The sequence below is a fragment of the Oryx dammah genome, unplaced genomic scaffold, assembly GCF_014754425.2.
Source record: "Oryx dammah isolate SB20612 unplaced genomic scaffold, SCBI_Odam_1.1 HiC_scaffold_8, whole genome shotgun sequence".
NCBI classification, from domain to species: Eukaryota; Metazoa; Chordata; class Mammalia; order Artiodactyla; family Bovidae; genus Oryx; species Oryx dammah.
This window is the reverse complement of record NW_024070192.1, coordinates 57,108,893-57,131,831: the sequence shown is the minus strand read 5'-3', so window position 1 is coordinate 57,131,831 and position 22,939 is coordinate 57,108,893.

Below are 22,939 nucleotides of genomic sequence, written 5' to 3'. Positions count from 1 at the left end.
ATATTTAAACAAATAATTAAAACATTGGCATAAGTCCTCCATGTAGGTAAGGAATAGTGTGGATAGCCGGAAGCACAGCAAGTAGAAGAAAGCAGTGGTCCCAGAAAGAGATGCATATGAGAACAGTGATACAGAGTAAGGAACGAGAAAACATTCCAAAGTTACCCCCACACTCAAAGTCAAGCATTATCCCCCCAAAGGTGAAATTCTGGGATGCTTTCCAGTGTAGGAATAATTGTATTTCCCACAAACTGTTCTTCCTCTGTTATATTGCAATTTCCTTTAGTGACTCCAACCTTTTAATAAAGTTGGTTATACCCACGAAGCCTTGCATAGTGGTGCTTTGGACAACAAGAAAAAAGAGGAGTAAAGGCTGGTGTGATTTTTCTGATGTGCAAGCATACTCTGGAAGGAGTTTTATGTGGGAGATTCAAGTGGTGTTCATCAGAGTGAGATATAGAGCACACAACCTTAAGAAGCTGCAATTCCATGAATAATCCATGACTCAAAAAGAATACGAAACTAACCCTCATTAACTGAATACAAGAGGAGGTACAGAAATAGAATGAACAGCAGAAATATATATATATACACATATACATACAGAATATCTGTACATATACACACATTCATAAACACAAATATAAATAAAAGACAATAGATGAATAGATAGAAAGATGGTTTGTTTTGCAAGTAATTCCTTATGAAAGAAAGAATTGATTAAAAGATTTGGAGGTCCTTAGTTTTCCTTGCAAAATTCCTGGAAACTAAAAAGTTGCTTCTTGTATCTTCCCAACACCTGTACAGTCAATGAGTGGCATTGAGTGCTCCAGTTTTGACACTGTAAGCATTATGCTAGTCTTTCTCATTGCCAGTTTAAGACTATGCCCTTATTTAAATGGCTAGAATGCATCTTGGCAGATAAGGTATATTGAGTAATGTCAATACACAGCTTGTTAAGGCTGACAATAGATGCTCAGAAGGTGTCAGACAGCAGCAGAACACAGCCTTCTTCCTGACCCAGGTTGCTTAAAGCTGAAGTGTGGTAAATTGGGCATGTCTGAAATGGAGCTGTCAGACTTGGAAGGTTTAATATTGATTTTTTTCCTACAGACCTCAAACAGACTAATGTACCTAGGCACTTGCAGCAAAGGACTTGAAAAATAACACTTATTAAAGCTACTAAAAATGCCCTGTGAAGTAAGGGAGCAAGTGAAATTATTACATAATCTATTATTTCCTTCTACAAATGCCCATATGATTATATCAAGTTTCTTTCCATAGGTTTATTCCGAGAATGCATATAAGTTTCCCTTTGAAGACTGGCAATGGTTGTCTCAAGCATCGTGCTGAGAAGGAATCTGAGGCCATTTCTAAGCTAAAACTAGAGTGTCACAATCCAGGCTGGCCAGAGAGGTATGGGTGGAAAATATTAACACAAATGCTGGTATCAACTGTAAGCTAAACTTCTGAGTGTGGCAGGGATTTGTTGTACCTGTTCCTATGTGGGGCCATGTTCAGTGCAGTTGATAAGTTAAAATGTTGTAGAGTTGTAGGGAAAGGTTTATTGTTGGACTAATTTCACCCTCCTGTCTAATTATATTACTATATGGAAGGGGAAAAAAATTTAAAAACTCTTAAAGGAACAAAGTAGATGTGTCAAGATTGAATTCTAAACAGAGTCCAAGATAGTATTCTGAGTAAGGTAGAAATAATTTTTTAATGAACATCAAGTCAAAGAAAATGCAGAAAATGAATCTGAAGCAAAACATTGATAACACTAACCTGGCAAATAGCAAGGGAGTTCAAGAGTAAGAATCTGGAGAAATTCTATAAGACAAAGATTTACAGAGGAAGGGAGCACTATAAACATGTCTGAAATGGAAGCTGAAGGAGGAAGATGTTCAGGGTGGAAAGGTCAAGTTAGACACTCCAAATGTTGTTAACTGAATATGGATTTGACCAACAAGTGCAGTCAAGAAACCAGTACCCAGTGAACCACACACTACAAATATAGATGGGCAGACAGATAGATGTGCGATTCAATTCAGTTTAGTTAGGTTGCTCAGTCGTCTCTGACTCTTTGCAATGAATTGCAGCACGCCAGGCCTCCCTGTCCATCATCATCTCTCGGAGTTCACTCAAACTCACGTCCATCAAGTCAGTGATACCATCCAGCCATCTCATCCTTTGTCGTCCCCTTCTCCACCTGCCCCCAATCCCTCCCAACATCATAGTCTTTTCCAATGAGCCAACTCTTTGATGAGGCGGCCAAAGTACTGGAGCTTCAGCTTTAGCATCATTCCTTCCAAAGAAATCCCAGGGCTGATCTCCTTAAGAATGGACTGGTTGGATCTCCTTGCAGTCCAAGGGACTCTCAAGAGTCTTCTCCAACACCACAGTTCAAAAGCATCAATTCTTTGGCGCTCAGCCTTCTTCACAGTCCAACTCTCACATCCATACATGACTACTGGAAAAACCATAGCCTTGACTAGATGGACCTTTGTTGGCAAAGTAATGTCTCTGCTTTTGAATATGCTGTCTAGGTTGGTCATAACTTTCCTTCCAAGGAGTAAGCGTCTTAATTTCATGGCTGCAGTCACCATCTGCAGTGATTTTGGAACCCAAAAAAATAAAGTCAGACACTGTTTCCACTGTTTCTCATCTATTTCCCATGAAGTGATGGGACCGGATGCCATGATCTTAGTTTTCGGAATGTTGAGCTTTAAGCTAACTTTTTCACTCTCTTCTTTCACTTTCATCAAGAGGCTTTTTAGTTCCTCTTCGCATTCTGCCATAAGGGTGGTGTCATCTGCATATCTGAGGTGATTGATATTTCTCCCGGCAATCTTGATTCCAGTTTGTGTTTCTTCCAGTCCAGCGTTTCTCATGATGTACTCTGCATAGAAGTTCAATAAGCAGGGTGACAATATACAGCCTTGACATACTCCTTTTCCTACTTGGAACCAGTCCGTTGTTCCATGTCCAGTTCTAACTGTTGCTTCCTGGCCTGCATACAGATTTCTCAAGAGGAAGGTTAGGTGGTCTGGTATTCCCATCTCTTTCAGAATTTTCCACAGTTTATTGTGATCCACACAGTCAAAGGCTTTGGCATAGTCAATAAAGCAGAAATAGATGTTTTTCTGGAACTCTCTTGCTTTTTCCATGATCCGGAGGATGTTGGCAATTTGATCTCTGGCTCCTCTGCCTTTTCTAAAACCAGCTTGAACATCAGGAAGTTCACGGTTCACGTATTGCTGAAGCCTGGCTTGGAGAATTTTGAGCATTACTTTACTAGCATGTGAGATGAGTGCAATTGTGCAGTAGTTTGAGCATTCTTTGGCATTGCCTTTCTTTGGAATTGGAATGAAAACTGATCTTTTCCAGTCCTGTGACCACTGCTGAGTTTTCCCAATTTGCTGGCATATTGAGTACAGCACTTACACAGCATCATCTTTCAGGATTTGAAAGAGCTCAACTGGAATTCCATCACCTCCACTAGCTTTGTTCGTAGTGATGCTTTCTAAGGCCCACTTGACTTCACATTCCAGGATGTCTGGCTCTAGGTGAGTGATCACACCATCGTGATTATCCAGGTCGTGAAGATCTTTTTTGTATAGTTCTTCTGTGTGTTCTTGCCATCTCTTCTTACTATCTTCTGCTTCTGTTAGGTCCATACCATTTCTGTCCTTTATCAACCCCATCTTTGCCTGAAATGTTCCCTTGGTATTTCTAATTTTGTTGAAGAGATCTCTAGTGTTTCCCATTCTGTTCTTTTCCTCTATTTCTTTGCATTGATCGCTGAGGAAGGCTTTCTTATCTCTTCTTGCTCTTCTTTGGAACTCTGCATTCAGATGCTTATATCTTTCCTTTTCTCCTTTGCTTTTCACTTCTCTTCTTTTCACAGCTATTTGTAAGGCCTCCCCAGACAGCCATTTTGCTTTTTTGCATTTCTTTTCCATGGGGATGGTCTTGATCCCTGTCTCCTGTACAATGTCACGAACCTCATTCCATAGTTCATCAGGCACTCTATCCTTCAGATCTAGGCCCTTAAATCTATTTCTCACTTCCACTGTATAATCATAAGGGATGTGATTTAGGTCATACCTGAATGGTCTAGCGGTTTTCCCTACTTTCTTCAATTTGAGTCTGAATTTGGTAATAAGGAGTTCATGATCTGAGCCACAGTCAGCTCCTGGTCTTGTTTTTGTTGACTGTATATAGCTTCTCCATTTTGGCTGCAAAGAATATAATCAATCTGATTTCAGTGTTGACCATCTGGTGATGTCCATGTGTAGAGTTTTCTCTTGTGATGTTGGAAGAGGGTGTTTGCTATGACCAGTGCATTTTCTTGGCAAAACTCTATTAGTCTTTGCCCTGCTTCATTCCTCATTCCAAGGCCAAATTTGCCTGTTACTCCAGGTGTTTCTTGACTTCCTACTTTTGCATTCCAGTCCCCTATAATGAAAAGGACATCTTTTTTGGGTGTTAGTTCTAAAAGGTCTTGTAGGTCTTCATAGAACCGTTCAACTTCAGCTTCTTCAGCATTACTGGTTGGGGCATAGACTTGGATAACTGTGATATTGAATGGTTTGCCTTGGAGACGAACAGAGATCATTCTGTCGTTTTTGAGATTGCATCCAAGTACTGCATTTCGGACTCGTTTGTTGACCATGATGGCTACTCCATTTCTTCTAAGGGATTCCTGCCCGCAGTAGTAGATATAATGGTCATCTGAGTTAAATTCACCCATTCCAGTCCATTTTAGTTAGCTGATTCCTAGAATGTTGACATTCACCCTTGCCATCTCCTGTTTGACCACTTCCAATTTGCCTTGATTCATGGGCCTGACATTCCAGGTTCCTATGCAATATTGCTCTTTACAGAATCAGACCTTGCTTCTATCACCAGTCGTATCCACTGTTTTTGCTTTGGCTCCATCCCTTCATTCTTTCTGGAGTTATTCTCCACTGATCTCTAGTAGCATATTGGGCACCTACTGACCTGGGGAGTTCCTCTTTCAGTATCCTATCATTTTGCCTTCTCATACTGTTCATGGGGTTCTCAAGGCAAGAATACTGAAGTGGTTTGCCATTCCCTCCTCCAGTGGACCACATTGTGTCAGACCTCTCCACCAGGACCCACCCGTCTTGGGTTGCCCCATGGGCATGGCTTAGTTTCATTGAGTTAGACAAGGCTGTGGTCCTAGTGTGATTAGACTACCTAGTTTTCTGTGAGTATGGTTTCAGTGTGTCTGCCCTCTGATGCCCTCTTGCAACACCTGCCATCTTACTTGGGTTTCTCTTACCTTGGGCGTGGGGTATCTCTTCATGGCTGCTCCAGCATATTTAAGAATTCATGTCAGCTGCAAGGACATTCAATAAAATGGCTAACTGAAGTTAAATATACACTTCCAGTGACTTTTTCATTTCTCCAACCTTAAACATGTCTACAACAGGAATTCTGAAAGGCAAACAAGTTAGAAATCATGTGTTGTAGGCTGAATAATACCCCCTACCAAAGATGACTAATGTAGGAATTGGGTGAGGAAAATGACCTGCAAGAGTTTAGGGGGAAAGAATACTCACAGTCAGAGACATGAGCAAAGGACAGACCTAGTGAGCTGAGCATCAAGGCCTGGAGGATGCTCCAAATGAGAGCAGCAGATGGCGGCTTTCAAAGCAGAAAGAGAAAAGTATGGGAGGATTGAGTAGTAATCCTGAAAGATTTTTAAATGGCATTTCTGAGGTCTACCTGGCAAGATATTTCTATCTTAGAAGAATTTGTAACCAATTTTCCTTGTATTTTTATGCTTATGTTTCCCAACTTGGAGACCATTTTTGTTCTAGACTCTGCAACCCACTTGGCTCACCATGTGTACTTAGAAAATCTGTCTCACTTCCTTCTGAGCATGTAGTTTGGGTGTCAGTTCTAATTTTTATGTTATTGAAAAGATTTTTAGGAGTTCAATTGGAAAGTACAGTGAGTGGTGAGTACCAACCTCCTAAAAATTAAGTAAGCAGTGAAGTGAACCTCCAAAAATGATTGATTGAGCCCTAGATTAAAGAAAATGTGTGTGTGTTTTGTTTAACAGCAGAAGATAGCTAAGGAGAAAACTAAGTTGGGGGGAACTGAATTTTTTACAATAGGTTCTGTATGTTTTTCTTGACAGATCCCATCTTGACTGAAGAGTCTGCGTGGTTCTGGAAAGCACACCACCCATTATACACTGAGGTATATGATGCCTGCAATCAATCTAGCATTCCTGCCCCCCCCACACACACACACATACACTGAGACAGAAAATGCATGTATTCCCTGCTACACCATGCAGCTTTGGTGGCACCTCTAGGTTTCTCTGTGCACACTCTCTAGATTAATACCAAACCTGCCAACAGTGAGAAGTTGACTTGTTACATAATTCAAGCCCAGATTTCTGGAGATTACAGATTGCTGAGATGAACACCAATGTGGTCAGTATGTGTATATGCTTAGTCACTCAGCTGTGCCCAACTCTTTGCAACCCTATGGATTACAGCCCGCCAGGCACCTCTGTCCATGGGATTCTCCATGCAAGAATACTGGAGTGGATTGCCATGCCCTTCTGCAGGGGATCTCCCCAACCCAGGGATAGAACCCACGTCTCCTGCATTGCAGAGGATTCTTTACCAGCTGAGCTACCTGGGAAGACCTGTGGTCAGCATGTGAAGTGAAAGTCACTCAGTCATGTCCGACACTTTGCAACCCCATGGATTATACAGTCTGTGTAATTGTCTAGGCCAGAATACTGGAGTGGGTTGTCTTTCCTTTCTTCAGGGGATCTTCCCAACCCAGGGATCAAACCCAGGTCTCCCGCACTGTGGGCAGATCCTTTACCATCTAAGCCACCAGAGAAGACCTGGCAGTACATAGAAGTACCATTTCCATTCTGATGGTGTTTCTGAACTGCAACCATACCTCTCTGCCGCTGTATTGCCATGGAGCTGTGATGGGATAGCTCCATGGGATGAAGGAAAGGGAAGGATTAACTAGCATTTCACAAACATCAGTAATTTATAAAAGCTTCTATCATACTTTGTACCAAAGTCATACACTATTAGTACAATTTTTAATTGCATTATACTTTAAATTGATTGTTTATTTGGCCTCATCTTAAACACATAACAACCATGATAATATATATTTAAGGGATAAATAGCATAATAAATGCTCATTAAAATCCATAATGAATGCAACAACAACAAAAAATTGTTTGCATATAAACTAAAATCATCTTATGTTTCTCATAAGTCACACTTTGGGAAATTCATATCTAATAGAAAGCCCAGCTGAGAGCTGCTAGAATTTCAGACTGAGCCCAAAATACCCTCACTTAGGCTGGAGGAAAAGGCAGAAATGGAGAATTCTCATTGCAGACATACTCTTCTCATCTAAATAAATCATAATTTTCTCTCCACTTTCCACATCCTTACTACTAACAGATTCCATTCAAGTACCAGCAGCTGTTAGAAGAAATCAAAAAGAAACAGGAAGAAAAAAAGAAAACCCGTATCTGACAACTGAAATGGAATCGGCCTTGGTTTTCTGCTATTCCTGCATTTTTAGGTTGAAAGGCTACTATCAAAATATCATAGTTATAGAAACATCATAATTATAGGATCTTGAATCCTGTTTGTTTTCACTCCATGCCTCTGCCTTTGTCTTTCTTTTAATCTCCTTAATGTACCATAATTTTGTCTTCAGTGCAGGTCAATTATTTCTGAACTAAAAAACAAATTATCATCATTACCTCTGATTATTCTTGCCTTTTCTTTGATCCTATTTTGTGCAGCAACCAAAATTTTGTGTTCATTCAGCCCTCCTCTTCCCTGGTTGCATTGTTGGCAGAGCTGAGATACAGTAGAAAATCACCCCCCTGCCATTTCCAGTACTCTCCTTTCTGTTCATCCCACTCTTCAAACACTTTTGGTGCCTGCATATCATCAAAATATGTTCAAATGATCTTATTACCAACATAGCTCCTGGGTACCACTGTCTTTTTAGTCACAGTGCCTCTTTCATCTTTTTTCTTCCCAATCCTAACTACATTTTCAAAATCCAAATTAGTACACAAAGGCCCATCTAAATAGCATTAATATCTTAAAAAGTTACTGCATCCTTTTTTCAATAATCCTGAGATTAATGGGCCCCAAGACTTATGTGACACAGAAAATTAATGAGATTTGATTGGAGCAATAATCCATGAATTATGAAGGACCTCTCTACTGTGGTTATAATGAAATTACCTTTTTTTTTTTTTTTTTTGGTTGAAAAAGGAAGAAAGCAAGACGGGGGTTGAAAGAAATTATCTTAAGAAATAATACTTGCAAAATAGAAATGCATAGGTGTTCTTGATTAGATTTTTCTCCATAGGTGTCCAGCAGAGTAAGAAGACCAAGAAGCAACGTGATGTGTTTGCCTTCTCTGTGGAAATGGGGTGCACACAAAGCGTGGAGGAGCCACAGCCCAGGTGTATTCTTTGAGGCAATCTTCCTGGTTTGCTGGCGTCAGGCCTCAGGATGCGCTTTCTTGCCCCATGTTGACAAACTGACTTCCCAGAAATCCCCACAGGAAAAACACTCAATGCCAGGGCATAGATACCTGGCATCCAAACGTGCTGTGCAGCTAGGTGAAGTGAAAGAGAACTCACAGCAGAAACTTCCTCCAACTCTGTCTGGCTGGAGCTATGTACGTAATCAAAATGTTCACTCTTACAATATCCCACTGCCCCTTCTGTATTTTATGCGATGTTTTTCCTGTGTGTATTATTCCCTTCCATTTTTCATTGCTTTGAATCAAACGTGAGAGGAAAAAAAACCTTAGAAATATAGCCTACTGTGGAACCTATTCAGCAAATAAGTACAACCAGATGCAGGTCCCACACAGAGAAAATCCTCTAGGTCTTTGTTCTGTGTAACTTAGATCTCGGGCATGGGATGGGAGGGTTGCAGTGCCAGACTGAAACTGAAAGGCGTGATGTTTTAGAGGGATCATGTTATTTACAAGACAAATCACTTTTAAATGAGGTCATCATGATGGGAATAGCACATGGTCAGAGGTCAGGATTCCAAGATAAAATTCTCATACTGTCCTGCCTCCAACTGAGGGATTTTGAGATCACATAAGTTCTATGAGTCTGAGGATCCCAGCTTCAGCTACATCAGAGGGTTTCTCTGAGGATCCTCTGAACTAATACATGTGAAAATGTCCAGCATTTAAAATAATGTACACATACAAGATACTTACTATGGACTAAATGTGGTACCCCAAATTGTACATTTTTACTTTTACTTTAAGAATAAAAAATATAGCTTCATCAGTGCTTGGGAAGTCTGTCTTTGTTAATTGGCCTCATCTTGAAGAAGCTAGAGTTGTTGATGTATCAGATGGAGAAACTAAGTAAGATTTTATTTGTAATTTTTAAAGTGTATATATGCTTTGCTATTTGATGGCTTTTATTCATACATTTTGGAGAAGGAAATGGCAATCCACTCCAGTATTCTTGCCTAGAGAATCCTGTGGACAGAGGAACCTGGTGGGCTGCTGTCCATAGGGTCACACAGAGTCAGACAGGACTGAAGCGACTTAGCAAATTGTATAGGTTGAAACTTTAATCCCCAGTGTGATGGTATTAAGAGGCGGGGCCTTGCTTCATGAGCATGGGGCCCTCATAAATGGATTAGTGTCCCTATGAGAATGAGAGGGCTTCCTTACTCTCTTCTCTCTGCCCTGTGTGGGTACAATGGTGGTCTATAAACCAGTTGTTGTTTCTCAGTCACTAAATCATGGCCAATTGTTAGTGATCCCATGGACTACAGCACACCAGGCTTCTCTATCCTTCACTATCTCCCAGAGTTTGCTCAAACTCATATCTATTGAGTCAGTGATACCATCCGACCATCTCATCCTCTGTTACCTTCTGCTCATGCCCTCAATCTTTCCCAGCATCAAGATCATTTTTAATGAGTCAGCTCTTTGCATCAAGTGGCCAAAATATTGTAGCTTCAGCATCAATCCTGCCAATGAATATTCAGCATTGATTTCCTTTAGGATTGACTGGTTTGATCTCTTTGCAGTCCAAGGGACTCTCAAGAATCTTCTGCTGCTGCTGCTGCTGCTGCTAAGTCGCTTCAGTCGTGTCCAACTCTGTGCAACCCCAGAGATGGCAGCCCACCAGGCTCCCCTGTCCCTGGGATTCTCCAGGCAAGAACACTGGAGTGGGTTGCCACTACAGCACCACAATTCAAAGGTATCATTTCTTTGGCTCTCAGCTTTCATCGTCCATCTCTCACATCTGTATATGACTATTGGAAAAACTATAGCTTTGACTGTATGGACCTTTGTTGGCAAAATTATGTCTCTGCTTTTTAATACATACCTAGGTTTGTCATAGCTTTCCTTCCAAGGAGCAAGTGTATTTAATTCTGTGGCTGCAGTCACCATCCTCAGTGATTTTGGAGCCCAAGAAAATAAAATCTGCCACTTTTTAAACCAGTAAGAGGTCCCAAACCAAGAACCTGACCAGGAACTTCTCTGGTGGCTCAGTGGTTAAGACTTCACTTTCCAATACAGAGGATGAGAGTTCAGTCCCTGGTCAGGAAGCTATGATCCTACAAGACTTGTGGCCAAAAACCAAAACATGAGAAAAAGAAGCAATATTATTAAAAAAATTCAATATAAATGGTCCACATCATACTAGCAAGCCAAATCCAACAATACAGTTTAAAAAATCATACACCATGATCAAGTGAGATTCATCTCAGGGATTCAAGGATTATTCAAAATACACAAATCAATCAAGGTGATACATCACATCAACAAACTGAAGAAGAGAAACCATATGATCATCTCAATAGATGCAGAAAATGCTTTTGACAAAATTCAGCATGCATTTACTATAAAAACTCTTCAGAAAGTGGGCATAGAGGAAGCATACCTCAACATAATAAAGCCCATATATGACAAACGTACAGTTAACATCATACTCAATGGTGAAAAGGTGAAAGCATTTCCTCTAAGATCAGGAACACTCTCACCACTTTTATTCAACATAATTTTGGAAGTTCTAGCTACAGTAATCAAAGAAGAAAAATAAATAAGGGGAATTCAAATTGGAAAAGAAGTTAAACTGTCACTGTTTGCAGATGACATAATACTATACATAGAAGATGCTAACTAAAGATGCTACCAGAAAACTAGTAGAATTCCTTTATTGGAACATGGCTACACCAGACTATGGGTGTTTTCATATTACAATGGCAAAATTAAATAGCAAGGACAAAGACCATATGAATCATACAGTAAATAAAATATTTTCTCCTTGGCTCTTTATCAAAGAATTTGCTGCCCACTATTCAAGTAGCTTAGGATACAGCAGCGATAAGCAAAATTTTTGTTGTTACAAACAAAAAACAAACAACCCTGCCTTCATGGTGCTTATGTTCTAATGAGGGGAAGCAGTCAATATATTTAATTAACAAGTTAATCACGTAGTTAAAATTTGAAAGGTAAGTGTAATGGGAGAGATTAATCAGGGTAATGGGAATGGGGTGTCTTTACGGGAAAGGGTTGCAAATTTTTTAAATGTGCTCTGAACAGTTTTTACAGTGAGTTAAGGGTATGGAACACTTGGCCTGGGGCTTTACAGGCTTTGTAAGAACTTTGGTTTTTACTCAGTAAAATGGAAAACCACTGGTATTATTTAAATAGAGAAACATCAGGATCTGAATTGGTTTTTAAAGTCTTTCTCCTATTGTTCTTCGAAAATGATGTGTAGTAAGATATGCTCAAAGCAGAGAGATGAGTTAATAGGTTTTTGTTATATGGCAGGCAAAAGATGACTGTAGCAATAGAAATAATGAGAAATAATTGACTTCATGGAATATTCTGAAGGTGGAACAGGATTTGCTGATAGATTAGACGAGAGGAAAGGGGTCGTGGGTGACTCCCCCTCCCCCACTGAAAGGTTTTTGGCTTAAACTGGAAGATCAGAGCTGCCATCATTTGAAGGGTGGGACTGAAGCAGATTTGAGGAGGAGTTAGTTTCTTGGGGCCACCATAACAAACTGCCACAATTCGGCAGCTTAAAACAACAGAAACTAGTTTCTCATAGTTCTAGAGGGGAGTTGTCCCAAATCAAAGTGTCAGCAGGATTGTTCTCTCTCCAAAGGCTCTAGGAAAGCATCTTCCCTCAGCTTTTCAGCTTCTAGTGGCTCCAGGCATTTCTTAGCTTAGAGCTGAATAACCATAATCTCAGCCTCTGTCTTCAAATGAACTTCTCCTTTTCTATCTTCTCTTTTACCTCTTATAAGAATACTTGTCTTTAGATTTAGAACCTACCTGGATAATTCCGGATGATCTCATCTCAAGATTTTTAACCTAATTACATCTGTAAAGATCCTTTTCCAAATAAAGTCATATTCACAAATTCCAGGTAGAAATATCTTTTGGAAGGGGCCTCATTCAAGCCTCCACAAAGAGAAGACCAGAGTTCTATATTTATATATTAAATATGAGACTCTTCTGAATTTATTGAGTGGAGATATTGAATAAAGAACCACATGAAGATGGAAGCCAAGACTGCACCCACCCTTGTCTCTATCCATGCTTGCTCAGATATCACAAGGGTTTCCCCTAACAATGGAGTAATTGGCAAAATGGTCCTTGGTATAAAGTAATATGCGCTGCTAAGCCAATCTTAATGTTGAAGCCTTTAGGTGTAATACCATCAGCCTCTGCTTTTTCTTTTAAAGGATGGTGTAAATTTCAAATAATAAATGCTGGAGGGGGTGTGGAGAGAAGGGTACCCTTCTACACTGTTGGTGGGAATGTAAATTTGTACAGCCACTATGGAGAACAGTATGGAGTGTCCTTAAAAAAATAAAAACAGAACTAACATGTGACCCTGCACTCCCACTCCTGAGCATGTATCTGGAGAAAAGCATGATCTGAAAGGATACCCACACCCGAACGTTCACTGCAGTACTGTTTACAATAGACAAGACATGGAAGTAACCTAAATGTCTGTCGACAGAGGAATGGATAAAGAAGATACAGTAAATACATAAACAGCATATTACCACATTTGCAGCAACGTGGACGGACAAAGACAGTGTCATATTGAGTTGAAGTAAGTCAAAGAAGAAGTATTGTATGAGACCCCCTATATGTGGAATCTAAAGAGAAATGATACAAATGAACTCACTTAGAAAGCTGAAAGAAACTCACAGATTTTAAGAATGAATTTACGGTTGCTGGGGGAAAGGGATAGTTAGGGAGTTTTGGATGGACACGCACACACTGCTATAATAAACAGTCAGGGAGGATTTGCTGTCTAACACCAGGAACTCACACCAGGGCTCCATGACAACCTAGAAGGGTAGAATGCAAGGGAGGTTCAAAAGGGAGGAACATATGTATACCCGTGGCTGATTCATGTTGACGTATAGCAGAAACCAACACAATATTGCAAAGCAATCATCCTTCAATTAAAAAATAAATTAAAAAAATGGATGCCCAATACGAACCTCCTCTGTAGCACATGCAACTCTGCTCAATGTTATGTGGCACTGGATGGGAGAGGAGTTTGGGGGAGAATTGATACACATATGTGTATGGCCAAGGCCCTTCACTGTTCACCTGAAACTATCGCAACATTATTAATCAGCTATACCCTAATACAAAATAAAAAGTTCAAAAGAAAAAAAAATTGGTGTGTATTTGATCTAGAAAAACAAGATTCTTGGAGGTAGAAGGAAAGCAAGGCTGTTTGCTTTCTTTCAATGATGAGAGCAAGCTTAGAAAAATACAAAAGGCACTAATGAAGGCCATGGTTCGATTGTTCCTAGCTTTGCCTTATGAAACACTGAGAACATTTACAAACTGGGGTTAACAGTCCAACCAATAGTTTGGATCAGCAACTCTCTACTCTACAAAGAATAAATGGTTTTGCTAGCAGCATTTTCTAACCCAGGGAGTTAACTAGCTGAGAAGGAATTTGACCATTAGACCAGTTAATACTGACTCAACATGGATATTCTGCCAAATCAAAACTTCAAAGCTCAATATATTAATGAGTTCCCGGAGTCTCTGGAGACCTCTTGCTGGTCAGATAAAAGATCTATCAAGGTGCCTTCTTTTTAATTTAAAGTGAAAATTGATGCTCTTGGGGCCTCAAGTATAATCATGTTAATTTATTGGGGAATACATAAGGAATTGCCAAAAGTAGGAATGATCCAATTATTGGCTTAAATGAGTTTGGGTTTCCTTGTTTTTGTCAGTCTGGTCCATGAAGTACTTTCACTTTCAGACATTCAAAAGTTATTTACATAGGTTTGGGCCTTATTAATGCAGCTAAATAGACCCAGAGGTGGAATTACAGCCCTTCTCTAAAAGACAGTGAAGTTGATATACTAAGAATCGAATTTAAACATTAGCATTCAAGTCAAAGTTACTTTTAATAAATCACAAGAAAGTGGATGCCTTGGGACAGAATAGCTCCAGAGAATGCTGCTCAAATGTGGCTTTTTTTCCTCCAAAACGTTTCTGAGTCCATTTTTTTCAGAATCTGCCAGGAGAAAAAAATATCGTGACCTCATGGTTTGTTCAATGACATAAATGAGTAAGTAGTTTCCTTAAGCTCCTACCAAGTAGGGAACATTAGGAAATCATTTATTTCATCCTGGGCACCAAAGGTGCATCTAAATGACTCTGCTACCTTACACTTTCAGGACAGAAATGAAAATGACCAGGAGAGGACTCAGGCATTGGGCTCTTCCTCTTACAGAAAGAGAAAGCAACATGCCTTGCCTCATCATCACTGCCCCTTGTTCTAAGGGGGACAGTAGTGAGAAGTTTTTAAAATAATAGTCTTTGGCATTAGAAGTACTTTTGTGAATCTCCATTTTGTAATTTGCCTCTCCTGTGCCTTTTGGCAAGTCACTCAACTCCTAAACTTCATATCTTCTTATATAGAAAAGAGATAAAAATAGTCCATATTTCATAAAGCTATCTATCAGTAGAGTTAAAAGTAAAGAATAGAACACATTGCCTAACACAAAGCAAGTAGCTTTTGCAGCTATAATTATTATTGCCTGAATACTCAAAGCAAGGTTGAACTGAAGTGCTAACAATTCCACACTTTTCTGTTTGAACTAAATGTCCTTTGATTACATCTTTCACCCAATCACCCCAAATAAGAGACTTTGATGAAAGGCCAACTATGCTGAGAATGTGATGAGAGGTTTGCTTTCCTATTAGTGAAAGTGGAAAAGCTGTTTGTTCATTTTTGTAATTTGGCTGTGGATCTAAAGGCCCTAGGGAACCTGGCTCAAAGAACTAGAAGTTATTATTGAAAACTGAACATTTTTGATGAACCTAATAGCCAAAGGCAGATCAAGTCCACATAGCATGAAACCTAAAAGTAGGGCAATGAGAAAAGCAGGGCTAAGGTAAAATTCAAGCCTCAGACTGTGGCAATAAATAATGCAATGGGTCAGCATGAGTGAGAAACAGACTAAGCCAGCACAAATGCTGACTGAGGCCCTTTTAAGGAAGGAAATGTCTACCAGTGGTCACTGATCTTTACTTCCTGTCACTGTGAAGTCAGAAGCCAACTATATCTAAGATCCCAACTAGACAGCAATTTTGCCAGATTACATTTATTGTTAATTTCCTTTTATAAGAGAAAGAAACTTAGTCCTTAAAAAAAAAAAAAAAAAAAAGCTCTAACTTCTATTCTTTGGAATGTCTTGCCTGCTTAGCCCCATATTTTGCTCTAAGGTGGAGCTCACCTTTCTCTACCTACAGGGGCACTCAGTATCTTACTGAAAAGCGATACCAAGAGTTAAAAGGCATCTTTAAAGCCTATTGAGAGAGAAAAGAAGTGAGAATTGTGTACAGAGACATGCATATATGTGTGTTGATTGGTGAGGCAGTCTCAAAGCCACCTCAAATCCTGAGGGTGAGCCTGGGTGACATGACCTCCAAATAGCCACCTGGTGATAATAGGCAATCAGTCGTTCAACCATTCCTTAAGCAAAAGTCTGAATTCAAACTAAATATGAATTTAGTTACTTCATATTATTGGAATGCATACTTTGTGGTTATGGACAAGGGAAATTAGGAGGTTATAATAACCCAAGTGAATGACAATATCATTGCAGATAACATAGATAGTAAGGAACGTCTTGAGAAATGATTGGATTCAGGATATATTTTGAAGGTGTCAGTGAAATAACTGTAAAAAAAGAGAGGGAGCTCGAGCTGACTCCAATATTTTTGGCCAGGGCGACTGGGATAGAGCTGCCAGTCACCAAGATAACCCTGTGGGAGGAGCAGATTGGGAGCTTAGAATTCAAGAGTTCTGTTTTAGCCGTAATAGGTCTGAAATGACAACTTCGCATCTAAGGCGGATGTGTTGAGTAGGCAGTTGGATGTAGGAGAATGATTTGGGGAGAGGCATGTGGGTTGTAGATCTAAATTTAGGAGCTTTTAAGAGTTCAGATGGCTTTTAAAACCCTGAAACTGGGAGAGAGAACCTGGGGAATGAGTATAGAAGCTGAGGAGAAGAGCTCTGAAGAATAAACTTCAGGGAGATGAAGAAGAAAAAACAGAAATTGAGGAAGAGCGATACGTAGAAGGGAAACTCGTAGAGAGTAGTTCCTAGAAGCAAAGCGAAGAAAGTGTTTGTGGGGAGAGAGCAAATTAGCCAAGATGGCCTGTCCAGGCTCTCTCGCCCCACGTTTTGTAAATAATGACCACGGCAGAGCGGAGCTCCTTTACAGCACTGCGCATGCGCTAGTTAATTCAAGACGCCCTCACTCGGTCGCAGGCTGTGTGCGGTGTGGCGTATGTGAGTTCCACCTGGAAAGCTGAGCCACTACTGCTGTATCAGGGCCGTGTCCACTGGGTCAGCCACGACAGGAGAGAATTTATAGTGTGTCTACTGTTAAAGCTGCTGTGGCAACCAGGAGAGAATACTGTTGCGGCCACTGCGCCAGCCAGGAGCGAGGTTGTGTTGGGTTAGGTTATATGACTGCTGCAGCAGCTGCTGAGTCAGCCAGGAGAGAATAAATCGTTTGTAGTTCCTACGATTCCTCGCATCTTCTTCCAGCCTCTTAGCTCGCTCCTTGCCTACCCTGGGTTCAGCAAAAGGTGAGGACAATGTGAACAGCAAGACAATTGGTGCTATGAACAGGATCAGCAATACCGTATTTCAAGAAGAGACTTGATCCGCTCTTCCTAATGATATTGATAGACCTAATGTGATAGGGAATAATAATCTCCTACTGTATTTGGTACCATGGTGATCATAAGGACTGAGAGCAATACTCTTTTCAGTGGAAGAGGAAATAAAAAATCAACTAATGTGGGTTCAAAAGAGACTGAAAATAGAGGAAATGGAAACAGCAAATGTAGACACCTGGTTTTGAGGGAATTGTTTTGTAAAAGGGAGAAAACCTTGACAAAGAGATCAAACCACTTGCTAGTTTCCTGAATCATGGGGTGATTTAGGATACCATTAAGTTCCAGATCAAAATCCAAGTTGGGGACACTCTAAAGATCATATGTTCAACCCCACTGGAATAGTAGAAGAAGAAAGAGATGAGTAAGTTAGTCCTGAAAGAAAAGTGAAAGTTGCTCACTCCTATCTGACTCTTTGCAACCCCATGGACAATACAGTCTATGGAATTCTCCAGGCCAGAATACTGGATTTCCCTTCTCCAGAGAATCTTCCCAACCCAGTGGTTGAACCCAGGTCTCCCGCACTGCAGGCGATTCTTCACCAGCTGAGCCACCAGAGAAGCAAGTGAATCCTAGTCCTCAAAAAGGTTTTAGTCAAGTAGGGGAGATATGATGTCAGAATCAGAAAAAAAAAAAAATGTAATTGCTTTTAATCCTTGAAACAATCCTATTACTTCCATATAGCAGACCCTATGCATCTGTGAATTTAACAATAGGGGATTTTTGAATGTTCATACATCACTCTGAAGGTTCAAGATGTGTGGCTATTTGCAATTTTGCTAAGGAGAAGTCTGGAATGTGCGTACTGTCAGTCTGGTGTGGGGAAAAAGACTGCTTAACCCCACCTTCCAGCACCTGCATTTCATTCAGCTTTGTGGTTTCAACTGACTGTCATGTGAATAATATGTGGCAACAGTCTCAGGTAAGTTAAGTTTTTTTTTTTTTTCCATATTTTACAAAAAAGAAAATATATCATTAAAATTTCTGTTTAGAGTAACTATATTTTCTGCTACGCTAAGTTGCTTCAGTAATGTCTGATTCCTTGAGACCTAATGAACTATATAGCCTACTAGGCTCCTCTGCCCATGGAATTCTCGAGGCAAGAATACTGGAGTGGGTTGCAATGCCCTCCTCCAGGGGATCTTCCTGACCCAGGGATTGAACCTACATCTCTTGTGTCTCCTGTGTTGGCAGGCCTGTTCTTTACCACAAGCACCACCTGGGAAGTCCAATAGCTTATTAAATAGAACATTTGTTATTATCTTAGAACTTTAACTGAAGCTCTCAGGTTGAAAACAATAAAACATATCCCAAGATCATTTTTTTTCTCTCTGCATGGCTAAATATCTAAACATTGTCATGAACAACAAAATGAACAAGGAAATTAATGATGAATTTGACTGATACAGGAGAGACAAGTAGGAATAGCTACCATTCAATGTCAGTAGACAACATACTTAACTTATAATCACATAAAATTCTAGCCAAAATACACATATTCATGCAAGTTACTATATTTACTTTCAGAATCAGAACCCCTTTGTTTGTGGCAAAACAACAGATTTTCATGATATATATCCCTTGGGTTAGGCAAAGAAAATTAAATTGAAACACAGACTTACAAGGTGTGATTTGTAAGAAAAGAGAAAGGGTCTAAGCACAAAGCAAAACATAAAAACACACAAAAATAAGAATATAGTAGGAAGTCAGGGGAACTGAAAAATTGAATTTGGCATGTGATTTTATAGTTTAAAATAATTAAAGACCCTAAAAAGGTTTGATCTATGACTGTACAAATTCTTATCAAATCATTATTGAATATAAGATGAATCCATGTTGCATTAAAACATAAACACATCAATGTGGTGACTATGAAAACTTTTCATCATCTTCTGTTTCTGTCTTATGAGTCTAGAAATTCAAATGATTATTGAATGGAATTGGTAGGAGAATTTTCATACAAGGGAAGAATTCTTTTCCTTTGTCTCTCTCTAAGGGTGGTGTCTCCCCTTTATCATGCCAAGAGAAATACAGTTTAAATATTGGGTTGATATCAGAAAAGAAGTAGTCTAATACTGGTTTAATGCCCTTTGAGCAAGAAAAATTCATAGGCCAGTCCCACATTGCTATGGAGCCAAAGTGAAGCTAGGGATAGAGATGTTTGAAGAGTCTGCTGTGCACCCAGGAGTTTGAGGGCACAAATGAACATAAATAGTAGTTACTGGGAAAATCTGAAGGTGAGAGACTGGCTGAATCATCCCTTGTCTATACATTTAGAAGAGGGCCATTATTAATACATAGTGATAGATGATCACTGCTAGATAGAATCTGGGGAGACTGTGCTTCAGGATTTGGAAGAATAAGGAGGTATGAGTGTCCTAGGGCCCAAGTAACCATGTTGTGTTGGACTTGTACCAAAGAGCATGCCTTGCTGAAATAGAGCAAGCAACTTGTAAGAGGTTGTAGGGGTTTCTGCTGCAGGCAAAAGTTTTGGAGGGTGTCAGGAAGTCCAGTCACAGCCCTATCAAGGGCCTGTGCATGACAAATGTGCCTATAGGGCCCTTTGGAGAAGCTACTGATAAACCCGCAGAAGAGCCAACATCTGGATGCCTGCCATGACACAGTGCATGTACAACCACAAGAGAAATAACAAACAACGAAATAAAAATTCTCTCCTACTGTCTAGAACCCTCCTTTTGTCCTGACTTCAAAGAAGCCAGAAAAAGGAGGAGGAGATGTGAAAGTTCCAGAGGAATAGTGACACGACAGCTTATGCCAGTTTTTCCCTCTGTTACTCTAGCATTCTGAGATATTGCCTTCACACAAGAGGAAAGGGTTGCATGTCATAGAAGACATGGACATGGATATAAGGCTCTGAGAATGCAGAGGTAAGGGTACAAGCTACTCACTCCTTGTTGGAGTCCTCTTTTGTGACTGTAATAGAAACACTGAGAAATAAATTGTGAGGGAATGTGACTTTGTGTTCAACAGCCCATTCCCTGTTAGATTGAATGTCATCTAATTGGCAGAGCGGGTATTAACACAACTGGAGCGCTGGAGGAAAGCATGGTCGATACTAGACAACTCTAGATATTGATTTTAGATTATAAAATCATTAATCAATTGTACTATACATCTAGCTTTATTATTTCCCAAAAGCATGTGGAGAAATAGGAAGTCAGTGACAACCATTATATAATACTTTGAAGGGGTGACCATGTTGTCATTAACTCCCATAGCGGCATCTTTTATTCTTCAAATCCATCCACAATCAGATAGCTTATTTTTCTTCAGATTGCTGATATTCAGTGAGGCCAAGCAACAAAAGTCGTTCACTTTTTTTGGAACGTTAAGCTTCCAACCGTAGAGGAAGTATTTGTAACTTTTGGTTAATACTAAATGGTAATTATGATTGTATATCCAACAACAGATCAGATACGTATTTCTTAAGTGTATGCCATCCACAGATATCCATTCATCAAACGTTTGATAAGAACTTACATTATTCTTCAGTTCTGCCGACAATCAGGGACTCTGTGCAGGAAATAGTCTCCATATGACTTGAAAAGACTCCAGCCTAATTGGAAAGTCTAACAAGGAAATTGTAAGTATGATAGATTGTGTTGGGTGGTATATAAAGATAAGTAAACAGTACTCAACATGTGCCAATTACTTGCCATATATCTGTGAGTTGGTGACATCAAATTGTCTATCAAGGATTCATACTCTTCTGAAGGAAAGAGTTACTGCTGGGAAGAAGCTCCCACACAGCTACTACCTTTCCCAGCCACAGTCAGATATAAAGAGGACCATGTACTATGGCCAGTGGAATGTGGGCAGAAGTGATGTTTTCTGAATTTCTCCATTAACCCTTTTCCTCCTCCCCAGGCATATATCCCAGTACTGTCACCTGAAATAAATAGACAGATAATAGATCACCCAAGAGAAACTTAAAAGTTACATGCTGATGATGGCAGAGACTCCATCAGCTGGGCCCCTGAATTACTGTGTGGAACAAAGTCAACCCTCTTTCTCTTATAGAGTGAAAAATAAACTTCTGTGTTGTAAAACAACTGAAATTTGGGTATTTGTTGGCCAAGCAGCTACTTTGCTGTTACTAATATACCCAAAGCACTCATTAAAATTCCTGATGTGATTAATCCTTTAAATCAACCACAACAAACTTAGGAAATGATTACTGCTATTATCCACATTTTATCAATGAGGAAACTGAGGTCCAGAGAGGAGATGCCATCTGTTCATATTCACAGAGGTAGTAAGTAGTGAAGGCACTTTATTAGTGAGTAATAATAAAGAGTAGAGTCATTATGGGCCCTGACCTTGAAGAGGTTTCAATCTCAAGGTTCATATTATATAGATGTGAAAATTCCTAAATAGAAAAAATTTAAAGCCTGAACAAGAAACCTAAAATCTCATCTGCATATTTCCAGAATGAATCTCCCTAAGTAATTAGAAAATGCAGTAATAATCCAATGATAGAAAGTTAAAATGATTTAAAATTATATGGCTTGGAAAAATTAATTCAGAAGAAATTAATGGTAGAAAGACATATACGTTTGGCTTAACAGAATATAAATTTAAAACAATATAATTTTTATGCTTTCTAAGAGTGAACTTAAAATCAGAAGTGCTTTATAATCAGTTTTAAATTTAATTTTATTCTTATAAAGTATTTTAAGCTAATTAAACCAACTATTGAATATTAAAATTTCTTTATGGGTGTTTATCTACACAATTTGTATTTATAGATACTTATTCAAGACAAGGGGGAAGAATTTGAGGCAGCTTATAAAAAAGTGAACAATTGAATAATATAAAACCTAGAAATAAGTGAGATAATTGGTGTGAAAAAGCAATGAAATAAAAAAATGTCAAAGATAAGACTGATGCAAAATTTGTAACAGATAATACATGTTCACAAAAGGATATGCATATTTATGTCTGGTTTTCTGAGCAAAGAATAGTGAAAATATGATTAATTACTAGATTTACGATATTGTCAAGAGGAAGTCCAGCCCTTCCTACTTGAGCATGAATGGAATTTATTCTGCATCCTCACACAGAAGAAGCTGTATAACATAATAGACCATAAAGCTTCAATACCAGTATAAAACATGCAGCTGCAAGATTCACACAGCTGTTTCTTGTATAACACCTCTCAATACTAACCTTGGTGTCATTCCAAACCTAGCTCAGTAAAGACAGTTTATAAACAGTGAAAATAATGTAGTCTAGGTACAAACAGTTCTCTAACTGCCTGAGCTGACATTTAATTATTCCATCCCATCTACTTATTGGGAGATGATATAACCCACTTGGATAATAAACTAGATCAGCCTGAAATCATTGACAGAAGCACATAGTTATTGAGTATTTACTGTAGACAGGTGAGAAGGTTGATTGTAGGAGGAATGGGGATTACAACCCCTGAGAGAAGAAATTAGGACCCATATTCAGCAAAAAAGAAGAAAGAAAAAAAGAAAAAGAATGAAGCAAAACTCCACTGAAACAGAATTTATGTAAATATAAGCATGTAATAATAGTAAACAATAAAAAAGTCATTATTATCTTTAGATTCTCTTTTTATACAAAGAATGACCTACTGGTGCATCAAGGCACATGTTTTGTTTTTTTC